This window comes from Stenella coeruleoalba (genome assembly GCF_951394435.1).
Source record: "Stenella coeruleoalba genome assembly, chromosome: 3".
NCBI classification, from domain to species: domain Eukaryota; kingdom Metazoa; phylum Chordata; class Mammalia; order Artiodactyla; family Delphinidae; genus Stenella; species Stenella coeruleoalba.
The window spans coordinates 19326187-19341406 of NC_137148.1; the positions used below are offsets into that span (position 1 = coordinate 19326187).

Below are 15220 nucleotides of genomic sequence, written 5' to 3' on the forward strand. Positions count from 1 at the left end.
TATTTTGTTATAGCAGCCCAAGCTGACTACGAAACAGGCTTTTTATAGAAATGATTTCTGAGAGCATGGAATAAGCATCCTCTCAAATAGTAAGCAAGTAAATGGTAGTGACATTTTCAATACCAAAACGCTATTTTCTCATAATATTGTTTTTAAGATTAACAAATATATAAAATATGTGGACTTGCACATGTAGAACCCTTCATTTTATTTTTTGTTTTTTTGTTTTTTATGGCCTAGGTATTATTTGAGTCCTGGTGTAAGAAGAGGAACAAAAAAAAATACTTAGTTTTAGATTAACTTTTAAAAATGTGGAGATACACATTATTTTTTTTTATCTTTGGTGCAACATATTTTAGCCATTAAGCAAAGTTTTAAGTTGTGATAAGCATGTTTATCGCTATCCTCTAAATTAGATCATACTGCCTTGAAAATTATATAACAGAACCAAGTTTAATAAGAAATAACTTATTTCTTAATTTAAATTTAAGTAAATATTTATAATAGTTTTATCTCTGCACATCAAGTCAGACACTTAGGGAAATATAATAAAAATTGAGCTAGAGAAAACAAAATTCATGCACAAATAAGTGACCATATTAGTAGGTATTTTTTCTCTGTTATGCAAAACATCTATAATTTCTTCTTAAACATCCAATATCGGTACTTAAGATGTTCTGGAAGCAAATATACAAGCCTGCTTAGGAATTTCTCTTCTCCTTTACATTCCCGTTTTCTTTTCGCTGTAGCATTTTTCATATTTTAACATGATATAGAATTTCCTTTTTATGGTGTTTGTTGCTCTAAAATATAACCCTGTAATACTAGGGATGTTCAACTTGTTCTCAACTCTGAATTTCACATGCAATGGAACATTCAAAAGATTCAGGGTCTCCTCCATGCCCAGAATAGGCAAAGGGAATGGAATCATGGAGAGTGATCTCTGGCCAACGTTTTCCAGCTAAGAATGATTGTCACCTGCCCTAGCTGCCTCCTACTGGTACAGGATACCCTGGGAGGTGGTATCCTCCAAATATCATGAATGGATAGGGAAATTGGACTCCCTGTTTGCTTTTGGAATTCCCCTCAACCACTTTCTAATGCCTTGTAGAAACAATAGTTATACGACAGGTCTGCAATACCCTCTTGACCGAGTGAACACACTCAGAAAATAAAGGTGACCCAGGGAGAATCCCCTTCTAAGCATGTGTATTATAGTTATTTAAAAATGCTATCTTGATCCAGTTTTGAGGCTCTGTCTAGAAACTGGTCAGTTCCCCTTCTAGAGCAACTGATTAAGTCTACACTTAACCATTTCCCGTATCAGGCTCTCGTAATCAAGGACCACTCTTCTCCTGCCCTAATTGCCCAGGGGCCAGGTACTAGGCAACCTGGACAGCCCCCAGCTCCTGGATCCCATGAAATTATTTAAAGTAGCCAAGCCATTGGAAGCCCTTAGCTAAATCCACTCCACCCCACTTGCCATAGATAAGTTGCCTCCGACAGCCCCACCTTGCTATTACTATGTTACTGGGTGCAACCCCAAACATGGCCACACCTGACAGCCTTTTGTCCTTTGGAGCTGTAAGCTGACACTATGCTGGTGTCAGTGTGTTGTGTCTTGCGGTCAAAAGAATCTTTAACTCTTATAAAACAGCTTGCTAATGAAATAAAAACTAGGAGACCAACTAATAATATTTTGAAATTTATTTAATAGAGCTTTCAGCAGAATATATCTATTCTGTCCAAGATTTCTTATACTAAATATACTTGGTGCCTGACTCTTTGGAAAATGTCTCGTATAGTACATAACTATCTGATTATACAATGGGAATGTTTCATGACTGGGATGACATCTTCTTTGTAAGTGATGTGAACTCATTTATCCCATGGAAACCTCATATGTTAATCAGAGCTATAGTACATTTGGATGTTGTAAGAAAGGGCCTGGGGAACTGCATTGATGATTCTGATCTCTTCTTGCTTCAATGGTACCTTAAAATTATTAGTAAAATTTGATACTGGATCAGATCTCTAATACTTTTGATTCTCCTTAGACAGCCTTATACTTTGTGCTTTCTCCCCCAATACCAAAAAAAAAAGAAAATCAAAGCATAAATTACAACATATTTGGTAAATAATCTTGAAAAGAATAGTCAAAATTTTGTGTATATAGGAATTCCACTACTTGTATAAAGCAGCAGGGTCCTAGCAAACTAACTGCCTCACACATATAGACTAAAAATTCTGATGACAGTACAAGAAACAATTGCCTGAGAGCTGTAGTAGGTGAAGAAATGTAAGCAAATTTTGAACAGGTTTTGAAATTTTGAGGAAGGTGACCAGCACAAAGTTAGTTTCCTGGTTTTTACACATATGCCCTAAAGGAGACCACAGATGTGGTGATGGTGTAATGTTCCTAAAACTCTGATAGAAAGCCTCCATCTTTTCTGCCAAAGAAAGCAGGGGAATGACCACTGAAGATATGAGGGAGTAAACCAAACAGGAGAGAGACAGAGAAAGAGAACCCAAAGTCTGTCTAAAATGGGTCAGCCCAAGTCAGGCTGACCCATTAACCACACAGGAGCAAGGTAGAATAAAACTGTTTGAGTCGAGATCTAAGCATTAGCCCAACATGGCTGTGCCATAGCTTGAAACATAAGTATAAGCAAGTTAATTGGATTCTACAATAAAAACAGCAACACCCTTTAGAGACATATGACAGAATCTAGTGTTTCCATTATATTAACACTGTCCAAGATACAATCCAAAGTTCTTAGCATAAGAAAATCTAGGGCAATGTAACTCATTCTCAGTGGAACAGACATATAATAGATGAGTACTCCAAGATAACTCAGATGCTAGAATTATGAAGCAAGGATTTTAAAGAAGCTATTATAACTGTGCCCAATGAGGAACACAGATTTATGATAAAAGAAAAGCATTGGAATTTTCCAGTAGAGAATCAAAATATGAAAAAGAAACACTTCTTAAAAAAATACCATCTTAATAAAAAAAATTACTGAAAGGTGTAAAAGAAAAATGAGGTTGATGAGGAATGAGTCGATGAAGTTGAAGATAGGTTATGCAATCTGAAGAGGAAAGAGAAAAACTTGGGAGAAAAAAAAAACAACCAGAACCTCAGAGACATATGGGGCCATATTGTAAGACAAGTCTAGCATACAGAAAATTAGAACCTCAGAAGGAGAAAAAAGAGAAAGAGGAGATAAATATAAAAATAGAATGGCTGAAATCTCAAATTAAGTGATGTATATAAGCACATCATAGTCAAATAGCTAAAAAACAAAGATAAATTATTGAGATCATCTAGGAAAAATATAGAGATGAACAGCAATTTGAATGACTAGATTTCTCATCAGAATTTAGAAAGGAAAGAAGACAAGAAATCAAAAATTTTAATAGCTGAAAGAAAAAAATTAATCAACTCAGAATTCTATATAGAGCAAAAATATCATTCAAGCATAAAGAACAAATGAAGATATACTTAGATGAATGAAAGTAAGAATAAGGGTAAAACTATGACAAGGAAAGACACAGAGATTAATGGAACAGAACTGAGAGTACAAAATTAAACTCATATTTATGGTAAGTTGATTTACAACAAAAATTCCAAGGCAATTCAGTGAGGAAGAAAAGTTTTTTGAAGAAATGGTGCAGGATCAACTGAATCAACTGAATATCTATATGGAAAAAAATGTCCATCACCTCACTTCACACACAAAATTAACTCAAATTGGATCATAGACCTAAATATAAATACAAAAATTATAAAATTTCTACTAGAAAATATATGAGAGAATATTTGGGTATTGATGTAAGTGAACATTTCATAGATAGGATGCAAAAACCATGGATTATAAAAAAATGGTAAACTAAAGTTTATCAAAATTAAAACGTTTGTTCTTCAAGGGAGGCTATGAATTAAATGAAAATATGATACAAAAAATGGAGAAATAATTACGATGTGTATATTTGACAAAGGACTTTTGTTTTAGAATGTATAAAGAATTCTCATAGCTCAACAAGATAAAGGTTAACCCACATTAAAAAAAATAGTACACAAATCTGAAAAGATACTTTACCATAAAAGGTATACAGATGGCAAATAACCACGTGGAAGAATGTTTCAAGTAGTTATTAGGGAAATATAAGTTAAAACCATAAATGAGATAGCACTACATATCTATAAAAATAGATAAATTTACGAACTTAGAGTACCAAATTTGTTAAGAATGTCTCGCTAAACTGGATGTCACCACAAACTGCTGGTGGGAAATTAAAAAGATACAACCACTGTGAAAAGCAATTGGCAGGTTCTTAAAAAGTTTAACATAGTTACCATAATACCCAGCCATTTCACTTCTCAGTATTCATCTAAGACAGATAAAAGTATATATTCATAAAATGACATGTGCAAGTAAGTCATGGTAGCCTTATTTATAAAAGCCGAAGTTGGAAACCACCCTAGTATGCATAAACAAGTGAATGGATAAAAATACAATGGAATAATATTCAGCAAATACTAGCATTAATAAATAAATTCGACAGTTCATATTTTGAAAGAAACTAATTAAATAGATAAACCACAAGCTAATCTAATCAAACAAGGGAATAATCACATAACCATATTGAGGAAACTAATTATAGGACAATATTTTACTCAACTCTATTCAAATAAATTTGAAAATTGACTTCAAATTCTCAGAAGATATAAATTACCAGGAGAACATAAAATGTAAACAAACCAATTATCATGGTAGGATTTGAGAAAGCTGTCAAACAGCTCCTTTCCAAAATAAAACAAGACTGATTTTTCACAAGTGGTTCTATCAAACCTTCAAGATATAAATATTTCTAGTGTTATTTAAATGTTTCCAAACTGAGATAGGAAGAAAAACGTCCTCTTTCTTTTCCACCAAACTTCCTTTTAAAGAAGTTAACCTATTCTTTCATTGTGTGTTCTTGGTCCTCATCAAATGCTTACTGATTTCAGTAAGGGCTGGGTGGATTATGGGTAGCGGCCATAGGGTTTGTCTGTACATGTGGGATTGCTTCACATGGCTTCTCTTATCTCTGTTGGGAGACTGACTGTAATCTCTGTGAAAGCTGAGGGATGAGTGTATAAGAATGAGTTCCCTTAGAGAATATGGGCAGGCAAGAGGCAAATCAGGTTTGGGTATCCCACAACTATTAAACAAAGAAAAGGGTTTCTCTGGCACTGGAATAACATAGGATTGTCACTACTGAGTTGAGCTGCTGTTCTGTTTTTCTTTTCCAATCTTCTTGACAAGACTGATCCCATCTTAATTAGATATAAATTCTTATAATTCCCTTTCTCTCTATTTAAATGGTTAGTCTAAGTCAATCCATTTTTCTTATGGATTATGTCTGAATTCAGCTCATTCATTAAGTATAAATTATATAAATTTAAATATAAAGTGGCCTATCATGAATGAGTTGACTTCTATTCTACATAAAATATTTTAGTAATTTCTCCCTACAGTTTTTAAAGTTTTACCTACTAAAACAAAATGTTTATTGTTGTATCTCAACCCTGCCTACCTGAAATCAATTATAATTTGATCACTGCTGAAGGGGGGAAAAAAGGATGAAGATGAATCCTGATTAACAGTAAATGATAGAATAATTTTCCAGTATTTTTATTGTGAGGAAATATATACATAACATAAAAGTTACCATTTTAAGTATATGTTTCTGTGGTAGTATGTACATTCACATTGTTGTGCAACCATCACCGCCATCCATTTCTAAAACTTGACTAGATATTTTGAAATATGAATAAATATAAAATTTTATTGACCTTCTTGACCTTTTTGTGAGGCAGGGAGAAGAGGGAAATATTTAAAAATTTTAATAGTAGCCACTCACAGTTTAAGCTTTAATAGATTTAACAAGCAACCATAGCTAGTTCTACCATTATAATGATAAAATAGCTGAAAAGAGATATGTCTTTTTAGGGAAAGATTATTTCACCACTGTCAAAGTAGTGATTATACAGATATAATCAGAAATAACACAACACCTTACAATTTAAGTTTCATACATAAATATTAATTATAGAAAAAAGCAATTCAAAAATTTCAAACAAAATGTACAAAATGACTCATTCTTTCTGCAGATGGTTTCTACTTCAAAGTGAATTACTGCCAAGACACATATAACATTTTAAAATAAAAATCAGTATATGTCACTTCAAAGTTTCTGAATCTTTGGTTGTTATTGATGAAATAAGAATTATGAATTGCCAGTTTTTATACACTAAATTACTATACATATGTAATATATATTCAGTATATGATAGCTTGATAACTTTTTATGTCTGATCTAAAATTCCAGGTTTTAAAAATAAATGATTTTGATCCGTCTTGTTTGACTTTCTTCTACAGTATAACTTTTGTATTTTCAACCTGTAAAATACAACACATATATTTGAATTTCACTTTAGAAACTTTAATATATTTTATTTCTCTAAAAGTAGATGTATTTCTACATAACAAGATATTGTTTTCATAAACCATAATCATGAGTAGCTCCTTTCTCATTTTTCAGTAATCTTACACAAATTATAGATTTTTTAAAATGCAAAGTAAGAATCCTATCTAGAAAAACTGAGGAAAGAGAGATGTCATGGCCTCTGACCAATTGACAATAATTTGGAGTATTAAAAACCATTTTCCCAGAATGCTTTTCTCCTTTACAAATTTCTCCTCATCTTGTCTCAAATACTGAGTTAAGGCTTAGTAAAACATTGCATTTTTTAAGTTGAGATTTAAAAGTAACTCTCCAAAATACAAAGCCTCTCATATTTAATGTGCACACCTTCTCCCATTATCTCCTGTGTCAGTCAGATATAGTCAGAGAAACATAAACCACTCCAGGTATTTCAGGCAGTAAGGGATTGAATGCAGGTAATTAGTGGCTTATAAGACCATTGGAAGACCCGAAGTAGTAAATGTCAAGGAGGCTCTGAGGAAGTACAGAAGTACAAGAGGTGCAGGCAAGCTGTCCTTGAAGATTTCATCTGCTTGACCAATTGAAAAGGGTGATTTTGCTGAGGACAGCAGGGAATTTTGGGTAAAGCCCAAAGTTGGCCACTGACGACATCCATGGGCCTGTTCACAGCTTCCACTGGTGAATAATTGCTTAGTATTACCTTCCAACTTCCAAATTTTGCAGGAATATCTCTCAATAGGAGAATCCAAACTGGCACTGTGTAAGTTAGGCACTCTGAGAAAGTTAGGTCCAGGCTTCTCCACTAAATATGGGAATGAATGCAGAAAACACAGAGTTGATAAAGGCCATTTAGCACCCTTCTATGAGAAGAAACTTCTATGTTTATAGAAGTTAAGATTTAAAAAACCTCTTTCCTAAGCCTTCCAAAGCAATGAAATACAACCTTAGATTTTTCGCAGGCTTATTTGAATTGCTTATTTAATTGACATTTGAGAAACTGTCTAACAATTCTGGTAAGTCAAATCTATTTCCAATGTAATTAGGTTTATTATTATTATTGAAGTAAAATTGCTTTACACTGTTGTGTTAGTTTCTGCTGTACAATGAAGTGAATCAGCTATATGTATACCTATATCCCCTCCTTCTTGGACCTCCCTCCCACTGCCCCCATCCCACCCATCTAGGTCTTCACAGAGCACTGAAATGAGCTTCCTATGCTATACAGCAGTTTCCCTCTAGCTATCTATTTTACACATGGTAGTGTATTTATGTCAAACCAAATCTCCCAATTTGTTCCCCCCTCCGCTTCCCCCCCATGTCCACATCTGTCTTCTCTACATGTATATCTCTATTCCTGCCCTGGAAATAGGTTCCTCTGTACCATTTTTCTAGATTCCACATATATGCATTAATATACGATATTTGTTTTTCTCTTTCTGGCTTACTTCACTCTGTATGACAGACTCTAGGTCCATCCACATCTCTACAAATGACCCAATTTCGTTCCTTTTTACAGCTGAGTAATATTCCATTGTATAGATGTACCACATCTTCTTTATCCATTCATCTATTGTTGGACATTTAGGTTGTTTCCATGTCCTGGCTATTGTAAAGACTTATTTCACGAGTTCAGAGGAAAACCTTTGGTAATTGGCAGAACGTATCACAAGCATTAGGGATACAATGACTTCAGAGGCTGCAGATAGGTGGTAGAGATGGAGAAGTAAAACAAATGTTACAAAACAGCCTTATGACTGACAAGGTGAATGTGGGTAGAGAGAGAGCAAGCAAGTAGTCATATGTAATTACCACCAAATGAGTAAGATTTCAAGTAATGTTCAGATAATGAGGCTGATTTTGCCAAGTAAAACTTAGTTTCATTATTTTCTGCTTGATAATGAACTTTCTGATTTGTACCTGCAGGATTTACTAGCATAGGCACAGGCTCAATTTGCATTCAATAATGGATACTTTTCAGGATTAGAAAATGAGGAAATGTTTCCTTTAACATCTTTATTGGAGTATAATTGCTTTACAATGGTGTGTTAGTTTCTGCTGTATAACAAAGTGAATCAGCTATATGTATACATATATCCCTATATCTCCTCCCTCTTGCATCTCCCTCCCACCCTCCCTATCCCACCCCTCTAGGTGGTCACAAAGCACCAAGCTGATCTGTGCTATGTGGCTGCTTCCCACTAGCTATCCATTTTACATTCTGTAGTGTATATATGTCCATGCCACTCTCTCACTTCATCCCAGCTTACCCTTCCCCCTCCCCATGTCCTCAAGTCCATTCTCTACGTCTGTGTCTTTATTCCTGTCCTGCCCCTAGGTTCTTCAGAACATTTTTTTTTTTTTTGGATTCCATATATATGTGTTAGCATACAGTATTTGTTTTTCTCTTTCTGATGATTACTTTGATTTTTATCAGAAAGCTTAAGACCTCAAATATTTTCACTGACCCTAACTAGTAAAATAGATTAAGTCTTCCTTGTTTACACATAGTTATTAGTGCTCTGCATAAAGTAGAGACAGTCATTTGGAACCAGGATCAACCAGCATTTATACAGCAGGTATGATGCTCCAGAGTGCCAAAAACATTGCCATGAATATCCATTTAATTCACTTGACGTCAAGGTCAGTATATAGAGCAAAACAGTAATGTGTGTGTGTTTGTATTACCTAGTCTGCCAAGTCCTCCCTCTACTTCTCTTCCATTGTGACTCCTAAGTCAGAACAAATTCACTTTCTTATTTTCTTTCAATACTCTACTGAGGTGCTAGCTCTCTCCATTTTACATTTTTTTTGTTTTTTGGGTTTTTTTTTTTTGCGGTACACGGGCCTCTCACTGTTGTGGCCTCTTCCATTGCGGAGCACAGGCTCCGGATGCGCAGGCTCAGTGGCCATGGCTCACGGGCCCAGCCACTCTGCGGCATGTGGGATCTTCCCGGACCGGGGCATGAACCCGTGTCCCCTGCATCGGCAGACGAACTCTCAACCACTGCACCACCAGAGAAGCCCCCAACTTCATCTTTAAGAAGCAGTTCCTCTATTCCACCAGGCTGGTAATTTCTGGGTGGACCAATGTGGTGAAACTGGTAGATCCCATGTTCAAGACCAGTTGCTGTTGCTGCTTTAGTGTAACGTGGGTCTCTTGCTCCTAGACAGTGTTATATGGGGTCTTGTGCCAGTGGATTGAAGACTAAGTATTCTTATGATTATTCTGGCCATGACCCCACAGTCAAGAAAGAAAAACCTATTCTGGGAATGCATGTCAATCCCAGTCAATGTGAATTGCTGCTCCTTCCAGAGTAGAAGAATTTAAATACAGTAAACTTGCCACCAAATGACTAGATGTTTTCCTTGAAGGATGGTTTTATAATGGAGGCTCAATATTGGTCTCTGTTTCTGACAGGTTGGAAAAACTAGATTAGTAGCAACCCATACACAACCCATGTATATGCATAGCATCCATCTCTGCTGCCATAGCTTCTCCATTTATGTACCCATTGTTTCAGCACTGGGCTAGCCATTATCACAGTGACTGAAGCCAGTGGGCTGAGTCATTCTATCTACTCAGTTGGTTAGTGGTGGGTACTCCCTGGTAGTGTCAAGCATTATACAAAGACCTTTACATTTCATGTCCAATCAAATTGATCCTTATGTATGCCTCCTCCTTAGAAATTATGTCAATGATCTTCCAGTATTTTTTCTTCCATGTCTGTGTTCAATATGATAGGCCATCTGCCACTGCCCATGAGCCCAGATATATTCTTTCCTTAGGTCACATTTCTTTCTGCACAAGGTGGATGTCCAGGTGTATCAGTTGAGGCTCTTCCTGGTCTCCTGAAGGCTTCCTCTGAGGGGAACTATAGTGTGACACCAGTCTACTTTGGGCTCATTGTATAGTTTGACTCTCCTAGTTTTTGATCCTGGATATACAACTTTTATCTTACCATGGATTGCTATTGGATTGGTCCATATTATAATTTGATGGATCAGACATAACCCAACTCTAGCTGCATGGTCACTTGGTTTCCATGATTAGAAGCTCCATCTCAGTAGCATGCCATGAACTAATTTTCAGTCTGCCAAGTTTTCAAAGTGTATAGTTTTTTCATCAGTTTGCATGACTTTGCTCTCATATCCCAAGGTATTAATTGCATTCTCTTATTGGGATTTGGTGTTAACTCCACATTAAATCCAAAGATGTCTGCTGGACCAGATTGCCCAAGGTGCAGAGCAGTGGAGCTTAGGCAATGTGCAGAGCCCTTTCCTTCTTCGTATATATGCAAAAATGTAGCCTTCTGTGTCATCCCATAATCTCAATGTGAAATACGTTGTTCCCTGAACCCGAAAAGTTCTACCAAGTGTTGTATTTCATTCTTACTTATGGGAGGAAATGCTCATTTATATCTCAATCCACTTGACCCTGAAAAACTTCACTGATGTGCAGGTCCCTGAAAATTTGTCTCCCACATATCTGACTTTATATTTTCCCCCTTATACATTACCCTCAATAAATCATCCCATAAAACCTCTGTTGGCTCCCACTGGAACTTGTTGCAAAGCCCTTCATCTTCTTTCTAGGGACTCAGCATCTCCGCAGTCAAGGTGTGTTGGTCTGGCTGGCAGAGAGGAAAATGGTATAAGTCCTGAGGACAAGCAGTGTTTTGTAAAGCAGTTGCCTCTCTTCAGATTTCTGCAGGGTCTTCCAGAAAATAGGCAGTATCATTTAATAAGGGCAAGAAGGTAACATTTAGAGCCAGAGGATATGAAAACGGTGGTTCTCAACCAGAGGCAATTTGCCAACCCCCAGGGTTTTGTGTCTGGAGATATTTTTGGTTATCACAACTCGGAGAGGAGGTGTTGCTGGCATCCAGTGGGTAGAGGCCAGGGATGTTGCTAAGTACCCTACAGTGCACAGGACAACCCCCCACCCCCACAACTAAGTATTATTTGGTCCAAAATGCCAAGAGTGCCAAGGTTAAGTAGCCTTGGTTTAGAGAATAATGAGCTCAATTTATTGCCTGCATCTACCCACATATTTTCTTCTCACATTTCAGGACCTCACTCCTGTCTTAACAGAGCTCTGAGACTGACATAGGAATTCTACTGGGCTAAGAGTTTTTTTTAATTTTTGAATCTTTGTTTCCCTTATGATTAAGTCATAAAGTATTTTTCTCCCCCATCTACCCAATAGGGAGATGTATATAAGATATTTATGAGGGGGTTTTCTTGAGTGATGGACCTGAAAGGTGGGATCAGGCAGAGGAAGAGGCTCATCTGCAAGGTAGTGGCAGCTGAGGCTTCAGTCAATACAAAGAGCCCTAGAGCTGGGGTAGTCCTTCAGAGATTGCCCAAACTGAGTCAAAGGGATGGACTTTTGAATTTTCACATGAACATGTCAATGGATGTGGGTCACCCTCTGGGAGAAGGAGGGTGACCTTACTTTGGATAAAGGCAATTATCTGTGAAGACTGCAACTGTGAGCCATTAGCAACAGCTCTTCCAAGAACTGGAGTGATGGATGAGCCAACCTGGAAGAGGTCATCAGTACAGAGCCCTACGAGTATATACTATAGCCATCAAAGTTGTTGACACATGGGGCCAGAGTCCTGGTATCAATGGGGGAACTATTCAGAAATATAGGCACAGAATCTAGAAGGAATAGAAATGATTAATTAACTCACAAGTAAATATCAAATAAATGCATGCTTCTATTTAGAATCCTAAAGCATTAAATGGAGATACAAATAAACAAATTATAGAGGTGTTAGTAACTATTTGTTGGGTAGAAGAGAAGGGAGAGGATGTGGATTACCGAATGATTACTGACACTTTTCTATGTGCAGGCAGTAAGAGAGGCAGATCAAAAATGAAGAACTGACAATGAGTCATCTATATACAAATTATACTGATAAGAGCGATCCTACCTATTTTTTTCTTTTTTGTAGAGAAATATAATTTTAAAAATGAAAATTACAGCATGTACCAGGTGGTTATCAGGAATTGTACATCTCTGTTGTTAATGGAAAACTCTGTTCTCCATCCACTCTTCTGACCTTTATTTTAAAGATTCTGCCATATGTCTTTCTCATCCAGGTTGGTGATGGAACAGGGAAACAAACTGCAAGAAAATTTTGAATTTTTAGTTTGAAGTGATGAAGTATAACTGTAGCTGCTTACCCATGTTAAAAGGGATAGTTGTCATTTCTTCACTTTTATGTGACCTTTTACCTCTTTAGAAGAAAATGTACATCTGCATTGGAAAATGGTATTTTGGTACTGATATCTACTGTTTGTAACTTATATAACATATCTCCTGTAATCATGCTGATATAAAAACAATAGCCTTTCTATTTGTGTTTGCTTTGATCTTTGTCAGCTCTCCAAGTAATACATTATGGAAGGCATCTATGAAAAAATAGCTTTATAGATGCCATCCATTATTGCTTTTTCTTTCTACTGTGTTTGAGTGAATCTTGCCATTTTCTCCTACCCAAATTTTAATTGTTCCTGCTACTTCCCTGTTCTAAAACTGGATCCTTAGTACACATTACACTCACTACAAGCTACTATTCCCCTCATAAAATACAGCAAAATCGATTCAATTACAAAAGTAGATTTCCTTACAAACACTGAGTATGTAGTGTAAAAATTTGCTGAATATTTGAAAACAGGCTCTATGACAACCATAAAACCAAGTGCTGGGTAGATTTAATAATTTTAAGTAAGTGACTCTCAACTCAGGGCAACTACCCACACACACGTGTGTACACATACACATGCCAAAAGACATCTAGTAACATCTGGAGACGTTTTAAATTGCCATGACTGAGTGAGTACCGCTAGAATCTAGCAGGTAGATGCCAGGGATGCTACAAGCATCCTACAAAGCACAGGGCAGTCCCCCTCAACCAAGAATACTCCAGTCCAAAACAGCAACAGTGCTGAAGCTGAGAGCATCTGTTTCAGATATTCTCGTATCATTAAAATAACGAAAGTTTAATTGAAAATGCCAACTTTAATAGAGTTAGTAAATGAACCTTAATAATAGTCCTGCTATTGATAAGATAGTTTTTGAAGTTTTCTTTTGGTTTGCTTTTTTGTCTTTTAAACCTATTGCTTTCACAGTGTTCTGAGTTCATTCTGATAATATGAAGAAACATCATTTCTGTACCAAATCCCAATTTGACTTAAGGGTAATATACAAGATATTTGAAAGTGTATGTCATTATTTTGTGAAGCACACATTTCTCATTAATTAAAAAAAATGCACTGGAATAAATATTGTATTGCCTCATTTAATTTTCATTTTATTTTTTATTCCTTTCATTTTAAAAGTCAAGTTTTATTTTCTAGTGTATTATTTCTATTCTTGAAGTAATATTGAAATGTATTATTAATACTCAGTTTGTTTGATAAATGCTACATTCAGACTAATTTATGCACAGTCAAGTAAACTAAGTACTAAAATTAAAAACAAAATAAAAGAATAAATCATCCCATTAGGGTAGTAGGCATAATGGAACATGCAGAAGTTCGTTGAGTACTACCTAGGGCTCATAAATAAGTTAGAATGTTGGTAAGGTTGTAAAACACATGAAAATAAACATATTGGCTTAGTTTGAAAGTAACAAGGAAAATTGCCACTGAGTTGTGAAAATTGCTTTCCTTTTAAGCTCCAGGATGCTATTTTTCAATCTGACTAATTCTTCATATTTCTAATCAGTTTTTTTCTCCTGAACTGATTCCTTCTTTGTTCTTTCCCTTAGAACAAAAGTCATATTTACAAATCACATTAATGCATCCATACTTCATCTGACACTGTATCAGTTAAGTTCCTCTTAGACATTATTGTGATGAACTCTTTCTTAACAGATATTAGTAAGATTTTTCTTTCTTTATAACAGAGAAATATATAAGTAACAAACATACTCCCACTTATTTTTATGAAGCAGAAAATTTTAAAGCACTTAGTCAATTCTAGAAAGTGTACATTTTTTTCCTAGATATAGCTAATTTTTGATAAATATCTAGGAATATATTCTGTTCATATAAACTCTTTAAACAGACTCTGGTTAATTTCTATGTTTTAATTTGAGGACCTTCAGGGAAAAAATAAATTACAGAAATGTCCTGCCCATTAATCCTGTAAAAGTGCCCACATAGCCTACGTTGCTATTTTAACTGACATTGTTATGCAAAGCTATGTGAGCAGAAATTTTAAGATAAATGTTGATCAATAATCACTGATCTCAAATATAATCATACGTTTAGATAAATGGCAGTTGCCTGAATTACTTAAAACGAGAATTCATGTTTTTCTCAAGGAAAAGAATGAAAAACTGAGTGCATTGTACTGTCATTTTTTTAAGAAATGGTGAGTTGGGTATTCTATTATTTACGTCCAATAAAGGACTCCAATTACTAGACCAAATATTGGATCTTAAAACTGTGACAAAATCATAATCAACTATACATAGAAGACGCAAAAGAGAAAAGTATCTTTTTTTTTTTTTTTTTTGCGGTACGCGGGCCTCTCACTGTTGTGGCCTCTCCCGTTGCGGAGCACAGGCTCCGGACGCACAGGCCCAGCGGCCATGGCTCACGGCCCCAGCCGCTCCGCGGCATGTGGGATCTTCCCGGACCGGGGCACGAACCCGTGTCCCCTGCATCGGCAGGTGGACTCTCAACCACTGCGCCACCAGCGAAGCCC

General features: G+C 36.0%; 1 long non-coding RNA gene across 1 annotated transcript in view; it reads left to right on the forward strand.

Annotated features, from left to right (window-relative positions):
- Window positions 1-12686, forward strand: part of LOC307183813 — a 187412-nt gene extending 174726 nt beyond the window's left edge. Inside the window, exon 5 of the long non-coding RNA XR_013827615.1 lies at window positions 12604-12686. This is a non-coding gene — a long non-coding RNA (uncharacterized lncRNA). The remainder of the gene's footprint in view (window positions 1-12603) is intronic.
- The last annotated feature ends 2534 nt before the right edge of the window (window positions 12687-15220 follow it).